Source organism: Neomonachus schauinslandi, chromosome 6 (assembly GCF_002201575.2).
Source record: "Neomonachus schauinslandi chromosome 6, ASM220157v2, whole genome shotgun sequence".
Lineage (NCBI taxonomy): Eukaryota > Metazoa > Chordata > Mammalia > Carnivora > Phocidae > Neomonachus > Neomonachus schauinslandi.
In genome coordinates this window covers 144,962,254-144,982,857 of record NC_058408.1, presented here as the reverse complement: position 1 = coordinate 144,982,857, position 20,604 = coordinate 144,962,254, and the positions used below count along the sequence as shown (strand labels likewise).

General features: G+C 45.5%; 1 protein-coding gene and 1 pseudogene across 1 annotated transcript in view; both read right to left on the bottom strand.

Annotated features, from left to right (window-relative positions):
* Positions 1-20,505, bottom strand: part of LOC110592778 (transforming acidic coiled-coil-containing protein 2) — a 162,569-nt gene extending 142,064 nt beyond the window's left edge. The window contains exon 1 of the mRNA XM_044916172.1: positions 20,478-20,505. The gene's annotated coding sequence lies outside the window, so the exon portion shown is untranslated. The remainder of the gene's footprint in view (positions 1-20,477) is intronic.
* Positions 7,568-7,846, bottom strand: LOC110592779 (annotated as a pseudogene).
* Positions 20,506-20,604: the final 99 nt, after the last annotated feature.

Sequence of the window (20,604 nt, the reverse complement as noted above, 5' to 3'; positions counted from 1 at the left end):
TGAATGTGACCAGAGAAAAGATTCTACTCTGCACGTTCACTACCAAAATTCTAGCTTTTGAATGCAAGGCAATGCATATACATTCATTTATCAGGGATGCATACAGTGGCAAGGTGAAATACATTCCTGTTAAAATTTAGAAATTGAATTGTGTCCCCCTAAAATCCTTATGTTGCAGTCCAAACCCCCAATGTGACTGTATTTGGAGATAGGGCCTTTCAGGAGGTAAATAGGTTAAATAAAGTCATAGGAGTTGAGTCCTAATGCAATCTAAGTGGTGTCCTAATAGGAAGAGGAAGAGACACCAGGAGTGTGCCACACAGAGAACAAGCCATGAGGGACACAGCAAGAAGCCAACATCTGCAAGCCAAGAAGAAAGGTCTCATCAGAAACCGACCGAGCCGGCACAATATGGGTATATGGGTACTTATTGTACTTTCTCGCAACATTTTGAGGTTTCAAATTTTCCAAAATGAAAGGTTGGGAAAATAATCCGTATTGCCTCCAAGAATACACACTTCCAAGGAGGGAAACTGGACACTTGTGTCCCCCCAGTTCATATTCATGTGTTGAAACCTAATCCCCAAGGGGATGGTATTAGGAGGTGGGGCTTTGGGGAGGTGACTTGGTCTTGAAGATGGAGTCCCCAAGCATGGGATTCGTGGCCTTATAAACAAGTCCCCAGAGAGCTCCCCTGTCCCTTCTGCCTTGCAAGGACACAGAGAAAAACCATCCGTCTATGAACCAGGAAGCAGGCTCACACCAGATGGAATGCGCTGGCACCTCCAGAACTGTGACAAACCAGTGGTTTATGCCCGGAGTCTCTTACCCTGACTCCATTCCAGCCTCTCTCCAAGCCCCTCACCTATGAAATGTACTGGGCATCTTTGAGGGGGTGTGTACGCATCATCAATACACCAAACATCCTCATGTAATGCCTGTTCCCGCACATTTGACACACGAATGATCTGCCTGAGGCACTGAAGATATTCAAGAGGGACCCAAGAAAGAGTTGGCTACTGTCTCAACCACATTTGTATTCTCAGACCCACAAGCAGAGCTGACAAGGGCAAAGAAGAGAAAACTCAGAGGGGAAGTTATACAAATCCCTTTAATCCTCAGCTGGCCACAAGGACGGCTGCACCCAGAAAGCCGTGGCCCAGCGCTGACGGCCGCGTGGGGAACCACCCCCGGAAGCACCAGGCTCGGGAGGGCTCCCAAGCCACAGCGCTGTTGGATTGTTCTGGAACCAACCACTCTGCATTCCGCAGCTGGCCAGTTTCCTTTTTACAAGCACTTTACATTTTGTGTCCCACCCATTAACTCGGGGTCACAGCACTTAGCAGTTAGTGAGATTAATGGTGTATAATTCAGAAATGAAGTGCTTCCCACATACGTCTGCTTGCTCCAGAGGCGCAGAACACAGCCCCCTCCACGTGGGTAAGAAGACAAATAAAACCACTTCCTTGTCCCTGCCTCTGACTGGAGCTGCCAGCTTAGGGGGACTGTGGGGCTTCCCTTCAGGCGGAATGAAGTCTTTATCATTTGGGGACACATTCACTCAATTCGGGCAGCTTGAAAACCTGTGGGTCTTATCAGAAAACAACCAGGAGCAAATTCCCACCGAGTCTGAGGCACACGACTCTCCCCCCACATAAAAACCCTGCTTGGTTTATTTAGCATAAGCTGAACACCAGCAATTTCTTTGATTGCCCATCCGAAGCAATTTTTAAAACCAGATTAAAGCCACTTGTCAGAAGCAAATTTGCCTAAGGGCAGGAAAAATCCTAAGAACTGATCCGTGAGGGCTCTGCATTAATTGAAGCTTACATAATGTCCTTTTGTGCTTCAAGATTGTATCAAAATGTGTGGGATGGAGATGCTGCTCAGAATCCAAAGGCCAGCCCTTGTGTGCTTGGCTACGCAGAACTCTCAATGGAAGGTTTTCAGCCTGTAGGGGGCACTGCCTTTGAGTTGAGGTTGTAGGATGAGTCTGGATACGGTCTCCTTGGTGCAGACCACACACCCCCAGCACAAGAAAGGGTGAAGCATAGGGTAAAGCAACCTGGAAGAGAGGTGATTTGCTGCAGCAAAGTTCTGAGCAGACAACAGAGATGCCCTCCCCACTACCCTAGCTGGAGACAATCACATCCAGATGGGCTCCTAAGTGCACAGTTCTGAAGACGTACACTTGAGCCAACCAGGAATGTTTGGGGAAGGAGCCTGGTTGAGAAAAAACAAGCATGGCCCCTGAACTACCAGGCTTCAAGGGAACCAACAAAACCATAAAGCAGAATCGTCGGATGGAGAGTTGCCACATATTGAGCATTTATTAAGGCCAGGCCCATGCTAAGCACTTTCCAGTTATGATTGTATCTAATCCACTCAGTAGCTCTGCAGAGTAGATGGCCCTTATTGCACACACATAGAAATATCCCCAGAGAGGTTTAAGACTGGACCCAAGGTCTCAGAGCTCCCGAGGCAAAGCAAGCTCAAGCCCCGCACTGCCTGGCTCCGGGCCCTGCCACCTCCCGCTTCCCTCTACTTGCTGGCCCCACCCCTTCTGGATGGGCACTACAGGCTCTTCTCCCACTCACTCTGGTTGCATCATTCCATTTTCCAGTCTGCAGCCTGAGCAACATGGCTTAGAAATAAAAGCCTAATCCCGTCACCCTAGTGAGAAGACTCTTCGGTGGCTTCACTTTGCCATCAGCTGTGGCCCCAACCTACCTTTCCTGTCTCATCCCACTTGGACCTCTCCATCAGTGCATCTGCCTGGAGCCCGGAGCCCTCCTACTCTTCCCCAGCAGGTCTCAGCCCTACTCATCACTTGTCAGCAAAGCCTTCCTGGCCTGGCCTCTGGGATCAGATCTCCTTTCACAGGACCCCTGGTGATGGCTGTAGTCACAGTTGCCATCAACATGGATTGATGATCATTCCCTCCATTGGAGTATAATGAAGACTGAGTCTTGTCTCTTTTCAGTATTGTTTCCCCAGTGTCTAGCATATAGTAAATATTGAATATATGAATGTATGAGTAGATGGATGGGTGGATGGATGGATGGATGGACGGATGGATGGATGGATGGATGGATGGATGGATGGGTGATTGGTGGATGGGTGATTGGATGGCTGAATGGCTGGATAGATGGATGAATGGTTGGTGGATGGATGGCTGGTTAGAGGGATTGGGTGATGGATGGTTGGATGAATGGACAAATGGATGGTTGGTGGGTGTACGGTTGGATGGATGGATGGATGAATGGTTGGTGGATGGATGATTGGGTAGATGAATGGGTGGATGCACAGATACAAGTGAACACATTTGTGTTCTAAATATTCTAATTCTAGAATTTAGAATCTAAAGATTCTAAATATGCAGAAATGCTCCCAAATCATGGTTGTTTGATGTGACAATTAGGAAGGTTCTTTTCTTCCAGACAATTTCAGCATTCTGGTACCTATTTAGTCCAAATTCTTCATTTTACTGATGAAGATACAGAAAAATGAGGCTCAGAAAAGGCAAAGTACTTCTGTTTAAATGCTTCTTCAAAAGAAATGAGGTCAAGGCAGCACTTTTCAACCACAAGTCCCTGTGCACACTGGTGGGTAAGATGAGTTAGGGGGTGCGCTGTAAGAAATTTGTTACTAATTATAAAGTACCGAAGTCTGTGAATGATTGGTTATTTTCATAAATTAGTGTAATTGAAAAAGATTAGAAGATTTCCCCACATAACATCACCACTGATGTTACTCATTGCATTCCAATGTTCTTTCTGGAAAATGAAAGCAAGCGGTAGAGAGAGATCCTGTGAGTTCTGTTGCAGCCCTGGAAACCTCCAGTCCTAATACACTGTTACCAGTTGGGGCAGCTGCAGTGGTGATGAGGGGGCTCAGGGCTGGGGGCGGTCCTCAGCTGCATGGGTTCCTGCCGTGGCCCACACATTCAGGGGTTTTATGACACAGCTGAGCTCTCAGAGAAGTATAACAGTCTGCCCTATTCTCCCTTAGGGTTATCTCCCAGGAAGAAGTGAGACTCCTCTGGTTGGTGTGATGGGGAAAGCAGCCCCAATGGGTACAGTTTCCACACAGGTGGGGGTTAAGGTGCTCTAGGTCACTGAGATAAGAAGTGCAGTCCTTTCATCCTCCCCCCAGCTGCCTGCCAGGTGACAAGCTCACTGGAGCTGGCCCTCCCCAGCCTTCGCAGCACCCTGCACTCATCCGCAGCCTGGCACTGGGTGGGGAAGTTTAGTTCAGGGGGCAGTATCAGGAACCCCATTCTGACTTGTCTTCCAGTCCACGCTTGCTGTTGATAAAGCTGGCTTTCTTCTCCTTGCAGACTCTGGTGCCAATTTCATGATTGACTCAGAATCTGGTGGGAAGGGATATGATGAATTAGCTTCCCAAACCCCAAGAGCAGTTTAGGATGACTGTGGTGTTTTGTTTCTCCCATACGTTTTCAGGACTCGCCAAAATCTGATTTAACCCTTGGGCCATGTTGTCCATGTGACTTTTCTTCAGCAGAAGGAAGGCTGAGACCCCAACCAAAGAAAGAAAACTAAACTCCAAAATGTTTTCAGGTCTTCCAAACATGGAATCAGAGTAAACCTGGTTAATCTGGGGACCGTGTAGATCTTCACAATGACACAGTTAAACTGCTAATCACCTAATTGACTCACTGTCTTTATTCTTGCCCTTTGCTTTGTATTTTTCTCTCTGTGAATCATAAGTCTGGTAACCAAGTGCTCTAGGGTTATACATAACTATGACTCTTGGAGGTATTCTACTCTCTATGAAGATGCCCACTTCCCAGTTTTTCTTTCTTTCCCTTTTCCATCTCAAACTAGGAAGACTGCCTAAGAAGATAGTCTCCTCAAGAACTTGATATATGAGGGCCACCTGGGTGGCTCACTCGGTTAAGTGTCTGACTCTTGATTTCGGCTCAGGTCATGATCCCAGGGTCGTGAGATCAAGCCCCACGTTGGATTCCGTGCTCAGCACAGAGTCTGCTTGGGATTCTTCTCTCTCTCCCTCTCCTTCTGCCCCCTCACCCTCGCCATACATGTGCTCTCTCTCTCAATAAATAAGTAAATAAACAACCAGGAGCAAATTCCCACCTCTTTAAAAAAAGAGAGAGAGGGCAATCCTCTCGGGTCCCTTCCCTCTTTCCCCTCCCTCATTGGGAGCTTTGTACTATCGCTCAATAAACTTTGCTTTGCTGCCCACCAAAAAAAAAAAAAGAGAGAGAGAGAGAACTTGATATATGATTGGGCCAACTATGATAGATCATTCTGGATCACTTATTAATGACTAACAGGAGTTATGTAGGATATGACCTCTATTTTTACATTTCTATGAGGAGCCTTTAAATACTAAACTCTGTATTTCTCATAATACGATTTTTAGATGTGCAAGAACGTTTTCCCTGGTCTTTAGATGATATAGGAAGCACTAGATGAAACATAGTTAAACAAGTTTCTTTACTGCAGGACTTCTCAGTGCCTTTGAGATACCGCCATACATTGTGAATCAACAAGAAGATATTGCACAGTGTTTTCCAAACTTGGTGTTTCTCAAAAATCTTCCTCTGCCCCTTTTTCTGATAGAGCATTTAGTGAGACTGATGTGCCACCCACAGAACATAGGATGGAACGCATAGCCATATGTCAAAGGAAGATTTGGTAAGGACATTTCGGCTGTCCTTTAGAGAACTAGAAGGATAGTTCTCAAAACACACTATCAAAGCACCCCCTGTACTCACCTCTCACCTGCTCTGGGAACAGAATATGCCTGTAAATCAGGAGCATGTGAATAGCTCTTTTGTGCTTCAGAGCAAGGCCAGCTGAGGGCTCTGCACATAGGGAGTTCTTTCCCCCTCCATGATAATATCCCCTAATTCTCCTCTGCAATGAGAACCCCTAATTCCGTCCATCATGGGATTCCCCCCTTTCCCTCCTCCATGGTAAAACCCCCTTCCTCCCCTGAACAGTGCCGACCCCGTCACCTGCCTCTGTGGAGGACCCCCCCCCCCACGCACCTCCCTCCACGGAGGGATTCCCTCCCTGAGCTGCATGTGCTCCCTTTTTTATTCTCCTAAAGCCGGTGTGCAGACTGTCTCTCAGTACCTGTGTGATATATTTGTTCACTCACTCATTTTCCCGCTGGGTATGACCTCCTGGAAGTTAGAGGGAATTTACCTCATTTATTTTTATATCTTGGTCTAGCACTGGTACCTACTCTGCCGAATGAATGATTGAAAGATGGAAGGAATATAGAAATGAGGAGTAATTTTTTTAACTGACACAAAAAACCCCTTACTTCGGTTAACTCCCGTGCAGTGAGATGCATTGCCTATTCCAGGGACTTTGGGAAAGGATTTATGTTCTAAGTGATTCATGCAGAGGAAAGAATTCTCAAGTTAATAAAGAGAGGGAGATTGCCAAGTCTCAACAACTAATCCTGGTATTTCACAGAGAAAGGCACCTCCTCAGAAACTTCTTGGCCATCCCAGCAGATTAGGTCCAATCTACACACGCGGTCCTAATTTGCCCAAATGATGCTTCCTGCACAGAGGCTGAGGAGCCCACTGACCTTGGCAGCCCTGTCAGACTCAGCTTTGTATTTTTTATCCAGTTTTAACTCTTTCCTCTGCTCATTCTGTGCCAGAAAAAACAAAGACCACAATGCTTGTGTAACCCATGCAATAAACAAGAGGAAAATTCTGGTAGGTTCTAAAGAGTTATGGGGGAGAAGGGCGTATATGTGAGGGAGTGGTAAAACCCCAAAGTATCCTTATTATTCAGTGTGCGCTCTGCCACATGGATTATATGGCTTCAAGGTCAAGGTGTCAGTCCACTTGTGACAATCCATTATCCAGCATAGTGTGTGTGTGGGGGGGGGGTGGTGGAGCACAGGCATCTGAATTCCAAGGAAAATTCAAAAAACTGTCTTCTAATCAATTTTTTCAGCATCTGTTTTGTGGGGTCTAAAAGACAGTTGGAATGACCCAATTTTGCGGTTCCCAGCCTGATTGCTAGAAGGGGCTGACGGATTGTTGCACACAAGAGCTCCCCAGAGTTGGCACAAATCCACATCCCTTTCTGGGTGTCACTCATTTCTGTCATTGTCTTGTCTTTCAATGCATCTAGCTACTGTCATGACCATATACCAATTCGTTTAAATACATTTCTTTTTTTCTCTTCTCTTCTTTTCTTTTTTCCTCTTTCTTTCTTCTTTCTTTCTTTCTTTTTTAGTGAGGGAGAGAGAAAGAAGCAGAGGGGCAGAGGGAGAGAATGAGAGGATCCTTAAGCAGACTCCCTGCTGAGCGCGGAGCCTGACAGGGGGCTCAATCCCACAACCCTGAGATCATGACCTGAGCCAAAACCAAGAGTCAGTCGCTCAACCGACTATGCCACCCAGGTGCCCCTTTCTTAATTTTTCTTTTGGTCACACATCTGCCTTTATCATAAGCAGCCAGTGGGACACTTCCAGCAATAATAATAATAATAAAAATTAATTTACAGAAGCAGGAATTCAGTGAAACCACCAGGTTGGAACCCTTGGGAGCTCATACGTAGATGCCAATCCAGAGCAGGCAGGAAGAGGACTCCAAAGCCTATGAAGTGTGAGGGCACCTAGGAGATGAGGAGCTCTTTGTAGATATCCCAAGTGTACTTGGTGGAGGTAACCTCATAAATGAAGAACCAGGCAGTAAAGAACATTCCAATGGCCAAAAGCACCACGGTGAGATGGGGGAGGAGAGCCAGGTTCACTGGGCTGGTGTATCTGCTCATGGCCTCGAGCTCCATTTCACCAAGCACAGGGTCATCCACCGCTCTACCACCAGCAATATTTTCTTAATTTTAAGTTAGATCCTACTACTTAGCCACAGAAAAATGCAAGCAGTGGTTTTTGTGTGCCTAGGTTATGGTAGTATTTTTATTTTGTTTTGACATCAAGAAAGAACAAATGGCTGTAAACATATTTTTGTTAATATTCCTTCTTGATAAGACTTCTAATGTGTATTAAAACCATCTTCCTGCCTTCATCAACACGGTAAAAGCAGGAAACGTATTGGAATCTTCCCTTGATGACTAAAAAATCTTTCAAAGAATTTGGGGCATTCCCTGAACAAAAAGATGTCACCAATGTCACCTATGTGAGGCTGAGCTCATGTGTACTGAGCTCAAAAATGTGCTAGTCACAGGCCTGTTTTGTTGAGATTTGCCTCTCTATAATCCCACTGGCCTAAATGTGTATGGGGTAGGGGGAGGTGATGAGTCAACATCACCGAGGGGCCAAGTGGTTCCATGTTAAAGACATAAAAACCATCCCAGGCTCCTTTCCAACATGAACACAGCTGCAGTGATGATTTGGGAAGATTAACTCCTGTCGAAGTTGGCATTTGAGGCCACAGGAAGAAAAGAGACTAGAAGTGCTCTTGAAAAGGAAAGAAAAACAACTCTTGCACGTGGCATCCTCTCTCTTATTAATATTTTTTTTCTAGAAGTGTCTCCCCACCTTTCCCAAAATAAATGCCAGGTTTTTTGCTGCACTTCCATTTAAAACCAGAGAAAGAAACTTGATACAGGTGGCTTTTTGGTCTTTTCAGAGAGCTTGGGTTGGGAAGTGTCATATAAAGAATTATTAACACAACAGGGGATGGGGCTAATGGGGGATTGGCTGCTACAGGAGACACAAGAAACAGAGGCCTGTGATCCCTGGAGATGAACAGCAACAGAGTAAGTGTTGCTCTTACCCTAGCTAAGGCCTGGAGGAAGCAGCACAGGAAGATCCTGAGACTCTCCCGGACTTGAGGGGATGGAGCTGGGCATCTGCGTGCCAGAGAAGAGGAAACTGGACAAAGCCAGAACTCTGGGGATATCCAAGTACTGATCAGCATGTATATGCACAAATATCACCTGAGACTAGGTTCAGACCACCTGAGAGGTTTATAGGGAAGAATCCGTAAAGCTAACACAGGGCTGGGAAAAGCTCTTGTTCCCACCAGCCACAGTGGAAAACCTATAATTCATGGGACATCTGTTAGAGTACTAAGAAGAGCCTTGCCTCAGTAGTGGAAAACACGACCCGTGGGCTAACCACTGCTCTGATCCCACCTAATGAAGCCCCAAAAGGATGAAGCTGTTCCAAATAACTGAACTGCATCCCAGAGCAAAGTTCAAGAATATTTATAAGAATACAAAAATATCCAGAATCCAAAAGCATAAAGCCCACAGTGTCTGGAATGCAAAGAAGCAGGAAAGTATGACCCACAATGAATAGAAAGCTCAATTAATCAAAACCAGCCCAGAAATTAGGCAGATTATAGAATTAGTACACAAGGACTTTTTAAAACGCGTTATAACTGTGTTCCATGTATTCAGGAGGTTAGAGGGAAGATTGAGCATGTTAAGTACAGACATGGAAGCTATAAAGAAGATCCAAATCAGGGGTGCCTGGCTGGCTCAGTCAGGGGAGCATGCAATTCTTGATCTTGGGGTCATGAGTTTGAGCCCCACATTGGGTGTAGGGATTACTTAAAAATAAAATCTTAAAAAAAAAAAATCCCAATCAAACATGTCGAGATGAAAACTCTAACGTCTAAAATGAAAAACACACTGGGTGGGATTAGTAACAGATTAGTCATTACAGAGAAAAAGATTAGTGAACCTGAAGACATAGCAATAGAAACTGTTCAAAATGAAACACAGAGAGAAAAAGAAAAAAAAAAACAAAAAACAGAGCATCAGTGAGTTGTGAGATAACTTCAAGCAGCCAAGTATATGTGTAATTAGAGTCCCCACACAGGGAGGGTGATTTTTAAAAACTATTTGAAGAAATAATGGCTTAAAAATTTTCCAAAAATGATGTAAACTATAAACCCGCAGGTACAAGAATCTAACTCTAAGCACAAGAAACAAGAAGAAACTTACACCAAGGCACATCATAACCAAATTGCTTAAAACCAGTAAAAACATGAAAAATGTTAAAAGCGCTGGGAGAAGAAAGGACAGAAGAACAAAAGAAAGGGTGGCAGAAATTTTTGTTGGAAACCATACAAGCTAGAGTGCAGTAGGGCAATATCTTTCAAGCAGTAAAAGAAAAAAGAACTATCTACCCAGAACTCTTTGCCCAGCAAAAACATCTTTCTAAAATACAGGTGAAGATTTTTTTTTCCAGACATTTAAAAGCTAAGAAAATTAATCACCAGCAGACCTATCTTTCAAGGAATGTTGAAGGAAGTCCCTCAAACCAAAAGGAAATAATACCAGATGGCCATCATTATCTACACAAAAAAATAAAGAACAGCAGACATGGTGACTGTGCAAGTAAATAGAAATTCTTTTTTCCTCATTATGTAAATCTCCTTTAAAAGATAATTGGCTATATCAAGCAAAAATAACATATATCGTGGGATTTGAAATATATACAGAAATAAAATGTATGACAACAAAGCACAAAGGCCAAAAGGGAAGAAATAGAAGTATTCTGTTGTATAGGGCAAGACTCTTCTAAATGTACATGAAATTGTGCAATATCACTTGAAAGCAGACTGTATCACATTAAAGATGTATAGTATCGATCCTAAAGCAACCACCTAACACAAATAGTCGTGGCTAATAAATTAAAAGGGAAATAAAACAGAATCATAAAATAATGACTTTTTCCAAAAGAAGGCAAAAAAGGAGGGTAAAAGGGATGGAGAAAACAAATAATAAGACTGGAGATTTAAGTCAACCATATTAATAATCACATTAAATGTAAATGTTATAAACACTTCAGTTAAAAGGCAGCAATATTCAGAATGGATGAAAAAAGGAAGACCCAACTGTAAGCTGTCTACAAGAAAAGTATTTCAAATTTTGCTTAAAAACACAGATAGATTAAAAGTAAGAGAATGGGGGGGGGGTTCTACTGTGAAAATACTAATGAAAGGAAAGCTCCTATGTCTATATTATATCGGACAAAACAGATTTTGCAGCAAGGAATATTACCAGCCATAAAGAAGATCATTATAATGATAAAAGGTTCAAGTCATCAATAGGACAAAAACATTCTAAAAGTTTATTTAATAACAGAGCTTCAAAATACATAAAGCAAAAACTGATGAAAAAAAAAAAAAAAGAAATGGCCAAATCCACAATTATAAACTGATAGTTCCATACCCCTTTCTTGATAATTGAATGAGCAAGCGGATAGAAAATCAGTACAGATATGAAAGACCAGAAGAACACTATCAAGCAACTTAACCCAATTGCTATTTATTAAATACTATCCATTAGTGGCAGCATTACATTCTTTTCAAGTGCAAATGACACATTTACAAGGTAGACCATATTCTACCCATTTTTAAAAGGTCTCAATAAATTTTAAAAGATTAAAATTATTCAAAGTATATCATCTGGCTGCAATGGAATTAAATTAAAAAACTAATAACAAAAGATAACCGGGGGCTCTTGGGTGGCTCAGTTGGTTAAGCGTCTGACTCTTTGTTTCAGCTCAGGTCATGATCTCATGGGTCATGGGATGGAGCCACATGTGGGGATCCATGCTCGGTGGGAAGTCATGCTCAGTGGGAAGTTTGCTTGAGATTCTCTCCCTCTGCCCCTCCCCTGACTCATGTGCACACGTGCACACACATTCATGTGCACGCGCTCTCTCTCTCTCATTAAAATAAGTAAGTAAATCTTAAAAAAAAGAAACATATCTGGAAAATCCCCCAAGTATTTGGATATTAAATAATATACTTCTAATAGCCCGTGAGTCAAAGAAGAAATTAAAAGGGAAATTAGAAAGTATTTGAACCAAATGAAAATGAAAACACAAATATCAAAATGTCACATGTAGTTAAAGCAGGATTTAGACTTTCAGTGCACTAAAACACCTATATTAAGAAAAAAAAAGGTCTCAAATCAATGATCTCAGCTTCTACCTTAAGAAACTATAGAAACAGGGGCGCCTGGGTGGCTCAGTCAGTTAGGTGTCCGACTCTTGATTTCAGCTCAGGTCATGATCTCAGGGTCATGAGATGGAGCCCCACATGGAGCCTGCTGAAGATTCTTTCTCTCCCTCTCCCTCTGCCCACTGCCCCCCCCCAAAAAAAAGAAGAAAGAAAAAGAAACCACAGAAACATTTGCACAACATTGAACTGTACTCAGAATTGGTTACGATGGTGAATTTTATGCTATGTATTTTTTTTTACCACAATAAAAAATCATTTAAAAAACCAACAAGTAGCTGTGTGTAAAAGAAACCAGACACCAAAGTATATATGCTGTTTAACTCCCCTTTATGTGAAGTTCAAGACCTGGCAAAACTAATTCATGATGGTAGAAGTCAGAACAGTTGTTATTCTTGGGCTGGGTATTGACTGGGAAGTGACAGGAGAGAATTTTCTGGGGCGACAGGAATGATCTAGCTCTAGAGCGGGGCTTGATTATACAAGTGTATAGGAGTGTAAACATTCATCAAGCTCTCAGCTTCATACTCTTACAGAATGTATCTTATACCAATGTAAAAAGGTAATTGAAAAAAACAAAACTATGGAGACAGTAAAAAGATCAGTAGTTACCAGGATTTGGTAGGGGAGGGGGAGGGGAGGAATGAAGAGGTGGAAACAGATTTCTTAAGTCACTGAAACTATTCTGTAAGATATTGCAATAGTGGGTACATGGCATTATGTGTTTGCCAAACCCACAGACTGTATGGACAACACAAGAGTAATGCTTAATGTAAACTGTAGATTTTAGTTAATAATAATGTATCAATATTGGTTCATTAACTGTAATAGATGTACCAAACTAATGCAAAATGTTAATAATAGGGCAAACTGGGGGTGCCTCTGAAGTATCTGACTCATGATCTCAGCTTAGGTCTTGATCTCAGGGTCGCAAGTTCAAGTCCTCCATTGGGCTCCATGCTGGGCACAGAGTCTACTTAAAAAATAATAATAATAATAATGATAGGGCAAACTGTATAGGAGGAAGGGGGTATATAAGAATTCTCTGTACTGCTCAATCTTTCTGTAAACCTGAAACTGTTCTAAAACATAGTCTATTATATATTTAAATGTACCTTATAAAAATATTTATATTAATATAGTTTAAATATTTAAATATATTGTATATTAACGTGTATGTTAATATATTGTTTGAATATATTTAGATATTTAAATATTTATAAATATGTATGTATATACACACACAGCTATCACAATCAATAAAAAACTCGAAAAATGAGAAAGGCCTGAGGGAAACACTAATATTTTAAGAGCAGTTGTCTATAGATGGTGAGCGCATTGATTTTTTCTCCCCTCACTTTTCACTTTTCTGTATTTTCCTTTTTTAAGAGATTTTTTTTTTTAAGACTTTTTATTTATTTATTTGACACAGAGAGAGAGAGTGAGAGAGAAAGCACAAGCAGGGGGAACGGCAGGCAGGCAGAGGGAGAGGAAGAAGCAGGCTCCCCGCTGAGCAGGGAGCCCGATGCGGGGCTCGATCCCAGGACGCTGGGATCATGACCTGAGCCGAAGGCAGCCACTTAACTGACTGAGCCACCCAGGCGCCCCTGTATTTTCCAAATTGTGACAAAAAATGGGATATCATCTCAGGATGGAAAAATACTCCTCCTCTCCTCTTTTTAAATGCTCTGTTGAAACCAGATGAGCAGAAAGCAGACCCACACCTAATTCAGTGCGTGACCTTCTTTTTCAGCCCGTGTCACAAGTTGGGGAGCTCACTACCCCCCTCCTTTCTGTGTTTACTTCCTGCCAGAGATAAATAATGAGTCAGAAGCAGGACTGGCGGGGCGGAGGCTGCCCCCGGCTCTGCCTGACACGCCTTGCCTTGGCAGGAGCTCCTGAGTGGATCTGGAACTTTGCAAAAGTTTGTTAGGAAGGGACTGATTACTACCGCATCGGGGACCTGGGGCTCGTTCATTAAGAGCTGGCCCCAGACGCTGCTCATAAAACAGATCTTTTTGATTTTTCTTTTGTCTGGGTCTGAGAACGGACCTTGTTTACAGGGAAATTAAATTTTAAGGACAGATGGGGGTTTGCTTTCTAATTATGGAGCCCACAACACAAATGTTTTCAGACACCCGTGGGAGCTCAGCATAATGGCTCTGAGCCCGGGCTTCCGGGCAGCACCAAACCCAGCCGGATTCCAGTCCCCACCAAGTCAAGCTTTGTCTGTGTGGGGGGCACGTTTCTTCACCTCCCCGAGCCCCAGCTTCCTCGTGGCCTTCTGGTCATCTGTAGGCGTCCACCCTGAGCAGTGGGTGAGCTGTGGATTTCGGCCCTGGGTCCCGCACCCCCACGTGCAGGTGACTCCGTGGCAAGCAAGGCTCAGGGAACATCCTCGCCCAGCCTCTCAAGTCCACTATTTCATGTTTCAAACTGTCTTTCTACCCTTCCCTAAGCTGCTGCTCCCCAAACGCCAAGGATTTCTGTGCTAAGTGAAAGTTTGTATATTTGAAAAAGCCAAGAGGTTGAGCTTTAATGAAGATGCTCCATCCCCTTTCCCAGACTTAAAGAAGTTCTGGAATTCTCTACGTAAGAGCCTAGTAAGTCGATCCCTTCCTAAATTCTGTATTCCCTCTAGCTCCGTAATGATGACAGCTCTTCTCTCTGCCTGGAACCGTCTCCTTTCCCCACAAAGCCCTATTTGTGTTTGGTTTTGAAGACCCAACGGCAAGCCTAGTCCTTCCGGAGCATTCGCTCCCTTCCCTCAGCAGAGCCGGGCCCTCTCTGCTCCCATAGAGCCTGCCTGCAGCACTGAGCTTTCCTAGAATGATTTGTTTACACGCCTTTCTACCACTGGACCCACAGGTCCTGTTTGTCTTTTTTACCTCTGGCCTCAAGCTCAGAGCTTGGCCTGTGGTGAGCTGTGGATCCATGTTTGCTAAATGGAATCTGCCCCACTTCCCCCAAAGGGATGATATATGTCCAGGTGTTGAAAGTGCTGGGTGTAGAGCAGGAAGTGAGTTGTCCCTGAAACACAAGAGCGCCCTGCTTTCTTCCCAAAGATGGAGGACGGTCCTGTGTGCCCCCCGCTGAGCCCGGGGTTGTGAGCGGCACACTGTCTTGCCAGCTTCACAACAGGATTCCCTCCTGGATGCTGGGTCTGTGACCATGGGACTCAGCAAATATGCCAGATTCACTTTTTTCCTTCTCAGCAAATGGTCCTTGCCACCCAACTGCTCAAGCCAAAGCTTCAGGGATCTTCCTTGACTGTTCTCTCCCTCCTCCCAAATCCGGTCCATCAGCAAGCCCTGGCATCTCTCAGCTCCAAAATCTCCAAAATAGCAAAGCTGTGTTTGTTTCTCCATCTTCACTGTAATCACCTCAGTGCCATGTGCTCAGTGGGCCAGTAAGTACCATCCCCAGAGGGGCGAAAATGGACTCTTGGGAGGGGGAAAGATATCTTAGATATTACACTGTAATTACAAAGTACTATTTGGCCCAATATGTCATCCAAAGACCACAATACATTTACAATATATCTATGGTATGGAAATTTCCTGGGGAAGGGAGGGCAATTAGGAATAAAATGTCTAGGAAGATTCCTGCAGCGGGAGGGAGGGAGATAATGAATATAAGGCTGAGATCCCTGCCTCACTCAAGACACGCTAGATCCTGCCAGGGACCTGCACAGTTTCCTCTCTGACCTTCTGGCCTCCAGTCTTGCCCGCTGACATTCTCCATACAGCAACCAGGGAGGTCTTATCAAAACATAAATCAGGGGTGCCTGGGTGGAGCATCTGACTCTTGGTTTCGGCTCAGGTCATGATCTCACAGTTGTGGGATCGAGCCCCGCATCAGGCTCCACGCTCCACGCATGGAGTCTGCTTGAGCTTCTCTCTCCCTCTCTCTCTGCTCCTCCCACTCATGCTCTCTCTCTCACACACAAATAAATAAATTAAATTTAAAAAAAAACAGATTTTTCAGCCTCACCCCAAAACTACTGTGTCAGACTCTTCACGGGAGAGGTCAGGAAATGGGGTATTTTTAATGGTTACAAGCTGGTCCGGGCAATAGATCAGTATTTCAGAAATCCCTCCATCCATAAGCATCACCCAGGATGCTTATTAAAAACACAGATTCCGGGGTGCATGGGTGGCTCAGTTGTTAAGTGTCTGCCTTCGGCTCAGGTCATGATCCCAAGGTCCTGGGATCGAGCCCCGCATCGGGCTCCCTGCTCTGCAGGAAGCCTGCTTCTCCCTCTCCCACTCCCCCTGCTTATGTTCCCTCTCTTGCTGTGTCTCTCTCCATCAAATAAATAAATAAAATCTCTAAACAAAACAAAACACAGATTCCTAAGCTCCACACCCAGCGATTTTGATTCAGAAGGACTAGGGTGGCCCTAGGAATGTAAAGATTTTACAAACACCCAGGCAAACCTTATGATCTGGGGAGACTGAGAACCACCACCCCATATGATTTCATTTACTGTCCTTCACCCCAAACCGGCCCTGTTCCCATGCTCTTAGATACAGTTTTAAAGTCATGAATTTAAGAGTGCTGGAAAGAGTGGACCCACCTGCGAATAACTTGTGAATAACTGGAACCACCATGAGGATATCAGAGGATTGGGGGCCACGATGCTCGGTTATTACTCCATTAAACTGTCGCCCCTCCCCAGGCCAGGGACCTGCTTAAATAAAGGCCAGGACAGCAGGGTTCCCAGGAGACTCGTCTGGTCTTTATTTCAGTGTGTCTAAAGTTGGTCCTGGTTTCCCTGTAGTTGCTCTCACTTTAGATGTCCTTGTTTCTGATGTTGGGTCCTTCTTGGGTTCTCGCTCCAGAACCTTAGCATCTTCTATGACTCCACCTCCCTTGCCCACACCCAGGCATCACCAGGTTCTGGGGGTTCTGCTTTGGGGTGGTTTCCTCTACTACAGGGGCACCCTTTAGGCCCTTCCGGCCTCCCCCTCCCATGCACCAGTCCAAGCCCCTAAATTCATTTTCTGAACTCTTTCCCCACCTGCATAAATCTTTATTTAAATATAAACAGACAAACCACAAAGCACTTCCCCAGCTTCCTGCTACCTGCAGGATAAAATCTCAACCCCTCACCTGACCTCCAAAGTCTCCTCCATCTGACCTCACTTCTTCAGCCTTGTTTTTAGTGAACGCTTGCCAGCAATCTGGGCTCACTTCCTGCTCAGCCACAGAGAGGTCCGATTCAGGAATTCTGCCCCCACCTGGAATGGCCTCTCGAGCTGTCTCCTTTAGTTCAAGATCCTCCACCCCTGCCCTCAGAGAACCCCAACAGCACCCAGCGTGTGGCATCACACAGCTCCCCGAGAAAAGTCCGTCATCTTTGAACTATCACCCGTGGAAGAATGGAAGAATGAGCAGGTAGGATGCTAAAGCTCAGGAAATGGCCACTACTCGACAACTCTTCCCTACAAAACACTCATTTCCTCTGGTGCAACCCAATAGCTCTATGATCTGATGAAAGGTTGTAGGATGAGATGAATTGTGTTTTGAGGGTTGAAAAAGAAAGGACTGCTGCCATCCCTGGCGGTTGGTACCCAAGGAGAGAGAAGGCGGCTCATGAGATGGTAGGCGGTGGCCCTGGAACGGGACGTGGGTGCCCAGGGCAGCCGTGCTTGGGGATGGACATTGCTGAGCAGTAAGAGGGGCAACCCGGCTTTGTCCCAGCAGTGCGGGATCATCCTCCCTCAGGAGCCGGGGACTTGTGCAGGGATGGGCATCGGGCAGGTGCCTCCCAGCCTCTGCCTGGGTTTGACCAATGCAGGGCTAAGTTCCAAGAGCGACACCATGTGGCAGTGGGAAAGCAAGGCAGTTGAATTGGTGGGACTCCTTTGGGTGAAAAACTGAACCCCCTTGGGGATGCCTGAACCCCATCCTTGTGTAATTCAGAGGTAAGAAGGCAGAAACGATGGGCTTTCTGCCACTAATGCATAAATGACACAGGGCTCCAAGCCTCAGTGTCCCCACCCGTGCAGTGGAGAGAACCCTGCGCGGAAGGTCGTCAGGCCAGATTTACGCAGGCCTTTCCCCCCTCGTTCTGCCCTTGCCTCCAAGTCCAGCAGGAGCCACTGGAAAGCCTTTCTGTGCTTTCTCTCTGGAGTTTTTCCAAGGAGAAAACACAGTACGAGGTCAATGGCTTCTTCAATCTTTTGTAAAAACCTATAATACATTCTGTGAAGAGAAAATGCTAGTTGTGTGATGTGGCAAGGGGAGAGGCAAATGCATGTGAGGATCACAAGAGAGCAAGTCTTAGAAAGTGACGAACGTCTGAGAGTCCCTCCCTGCTTCCTGACCGTGTCCTCGGGCTCACGGGGGACGGGCACAGAGCACTGAAGGGAATGGCCCTGGGGCTCCCAGCCTCACCAAAGAGTCCCTGGTGCCAAGAGTGTCCTGAAGGCAGCGGGGTCCTAGGGCCTGAGGGACGGTGTGGTCTGGGCCAGTGGGCACCATGGTGGTGAGGGGACAGGTGATGGCATCAATACACCAGGTCGAGAGAGGGGACTTCCAAGGGTGGCTGGGTAAGGACTTGGACTGATTTAAAGAAAATAAAGGTGCATTTCGTGTGCCTAGAGCCTTCGGCATGGCGTCTGGTCCCCATGTGCAAACTGAACATTACATGTTATGAGTATCGCTGTCGTGGATGCTGAGGGCGGCATGCGTCACCGGAACAGCCCCTCCCGGGAGCAGCACCTGCCCTCGCTTCCTCTGTGGGGCCTGACTCCTGCAGGCCGCTCACCCCTCCGCAGTCTGTGAGTTAGTTAGTCCAGAGCACCACAGACGCTCACGCGTCTACAGAGGAGAATTCATGTTTCGAATTGTGAACAGGAAGTTGCTTCTTTGGGCTTTTGCTCTTAGAAGGCACCTCTTTTATGCTCAATTCACTTGGCAATGAGAAGCGATTCCTCCTCAAGGGAAAAATAATAATTGACTAAAGCTGAGCAACAAGAAGCAAAAGCCCTTCCAGCTGCTGTTATTCTTCAGTCTAGCTGTGACCCAGGCCCCAAATACTTCCCAAGCCTCTTGAGAGATCCCAGAACCTCCATGGGGGAGGGGAGTGCTGGACCTCGGCTCTCAGCCAGCAGGGATTTCCTTTGCAGAGAATTCCAGAAAAGATGAATCTATTAGTTTCGTGATCACCCAGAGCCAATTTAGACGGGTCATCTGGTCTCATTAGAGCCAACTCTTAAAACCTCTGTCCAGTTATCCTGATAAAAAGTTCATGAAAGGGGAACAGACACGGGGGCCGGGGCGGGGGGGGGTCCTAGGAGGCAAAGGAGGCCTCCCTTTTGCAGAAAACAGGGATCAAAGGTGTCGTTCAAGGCATATTCTGTGATTCCCTCAGCAGAAAAGAACACTCTGCCCCACCATTTCCCTAAAGAATTCTAATGTTCAGGCCAAGAGGTACAAAGTGCCTCTTCTGGAAACCGCGGAGCCGGAACCACCCGGAAAGTAATACCAGCCAGGCGTGGAAATTCCTGCCACCAGGGGCCGCTCGTACTTACCCGTGACCCTCCATATTTTAAAGCCCAAACACAGAAATGTTGCTTAAACTCTTACGTAAAGTGATTCTGCAAAGCATTCATGACCTAAAAATCTCATTGTCTATTGTCTATGATGGGGGGTGGGGGGAAGTCTACCTTTCAATTTTTCATTTTTGTTCCTTGGAGCTCCTGTTGATTTATTTTTTTAAGGCCTGTAATTATAGCCTCCTGGAACCCCAGGAGGGTTCTTCCAACCGGATCATGCACTGAACCCACAGACAGTTACTAACTGCCTCCAGTGTTCTTGTCCCGAGTCTGTTCTGGGGACTGAATGTTCACGTCTGCTGGCCCTCTGCTTGGGAACGCCCCCAAAACTATGGGTGCCAAACACTACATGGGAGGAGTCTATTGGACTTCTTCCCAATAGCCACAGCAGGGAAATCAGGACCTCCTGGGGGTCATAATGAGGAGCCACTGACCGACGGGCCACACCCACACTGGCCATGTTCCACTGCACCAGTGTGGCCTTCTTAATTTCTGGAATTCATCCACCAGCCTCCCTGGGACTCAGGCTACCTGTCACGTTAGTAATAGTTTTTGAATCCTGTCTTATCCGGTACCATCATTGGCTACCATGCAGGAATACAGACCCAACTCACCACGCATGGGACGCTCCTGATACGTCCTTTTGGTAGCCTTCAGGTTTTTATTTTAAGTTCTGATAACGAAGATAAATAACCTGGAGTACTGCTGGAATGGAAGGAAGCCCTTAATTGCTAGTTTCATTGGGCAGAAAAACATTAATTCTCTGATCATGCAGGTCGAGGTAATCACAAAGCAGTCTATAAGCCACTGCTTTGACCATAGCACCACGGAGGACCATGTCATGGGTTTTAGGGTAAGTTTTCCAAAGCAAATGGAGCAAAGCAAATACTGAGCAGGCAGTGAGCCGGCCACACGTCGGGCTGGGCCAGTCCTCTGACCCTGGCTCTTACCTGTGCAAGTCTCCATGCTCAGTACTTCCAGACTTCTCCTCCAGGTCCCTTTTGAGGTTCTGACCATTCCCAGATGGTGGCACAGACCCTGGACTCTGAGCTGACGAAGTTCTCTGAGCCAGAAGAA